This window comes from Poecilia formosa, unplaced genomic scaffold (assembly GCF_000485575.1).
Source record: "Poecilia formosa unplaced genomic scaffold, Poecilia_formosa-5.1.2 Scaffold57, whole genome shotgun sequence".
Taxonomy (NCBI): Eukaryota; Metazoa; Chordata; class Actinopteri; order Cyprinodontiformes; family Poeciliidae; genus Poecilia; species Poecilia formosa.
This window is the reverse complement of record NW_006799996.1, coordinates 1,726,713-1,728,269: the sequence shown is the minus strand read 5'-3', so window position 1 is coordinate 1,728,269 and position 1,557 is coordinate 1,726,713.

Sequence of the window (1,557 nt, the reverse complement as noted above, 5' to 3'; positions counted from 1 at the left end):
GGGTAAGCCAACGATTCATGGAAAATATGCTGCCACCTACTGGACAGGGGGTGAAAACTCAAGGACATTTACACCAAGTCAGGTCAATGTTTAGCTCTTTGCAGAACCAGTCTAAATATATTCGGTCTAAATATAGACAAGTGAATGCTTTAGAATATACATTTTAAAGCATTCAAAAATTTCTACTCAAATGCATTGTTTTATTTGCTTGGATGTATCAAACAACAACTTAATAGCTTTGTCAATTGAAACTTATAATAGAGATATATCTCTATTAAAAAACAACGACGACATTGGAATAATTGTCTGCTTTGTGATGGATGCGTGTTTTTTTTTTTTTTTTTTACTTAATTAATTGTATTTATCTTTTTCTAAATGGTATGGACCAGTTTTTGTCTTGAAATAAAAACTTTCACTTATTTTTATTCAGGACATATTTTGTTTCCGGAGTGTTTTCATAAAACATTCCTTCCAGCAGAAGTTAGAGTCTGTTGGGAGTTTACATACCTGCTCACTGTTCACATTTTGTAAATAGTCTGCTGTTGTTTTTAAGCACAAATATACCTACATATTTTGTAATTTACAGGTTATTTCTATTCTATGCTAGTTAAATTTACATGTAATAAAAATATTTAATTGTCTTGCTATTTTGGTAGATTGTTAAACTTGTCTTATTTATTTAATTATGTGTTTTCACTTGCTTGTGTTACTTAAACTACTTCTTTGTTTTTGTTCCGGGCTCAAGGTGGGGTCACCCTGGACAGGTTGCCAGTCTGTCGCAGCAAATTATTATACAACTACATTTTAAAAATGAAATTAAATAACTATTACAAAATAAGAATAAAACTGTTTCAACATATACTTTAATTTATCTCCAAATGGCACAAAATAAAAGACAGAAAATAGCACTTGGACAATGAAGTTGTTTACAAACCAGAAGTCTTACTGTGACAAATTGTAGGTTTTTGTGTCTTTTAAAAAAAAACCTGTTCTGTCTTGTGAATTGTATAGTAAGGTGCTTTGGTTTTTCAGCTCACATATCGTCGGAAAGAGGATGGAAATTAGCTATTGTGCTAATTCCTGCATATTTCCACTGCCATGAGTAATGGTAAGCCAATGTGCACTGTCCTAATGAAATTAATTAAATGAAATTATATTAAATTAAGCTGACAACACTCTTGCTTTTTTGAATAATCTGCAAAATAATAAAAATTATCTCTATCTATCTATCTATCTATCTATCTATCTATCTATCTATCTATCTATCTATCTATCTATCTATCTATCTATCTATCTATCTATCTATCTATTTGTTGAGTATTTTTTGTTAGTTTTTAGTTTGTTTAATGCCCTTGAACAATAAAATTAACAAAGACATTGGCATTAAAAGTTATCATTTAAAATTTAGTCTTTCACTTATGGCTTTTATGTTCTCTAAAATCTCCAAGGTCTCGTTTGACCTTCAGGATAATTGTTCTACTCATGCGTATGAATGTTGTATCCTTCACCGCCACTAGGTGTCGACATTTCACCCCCCGAAAGCAGAAAGCGGACCGC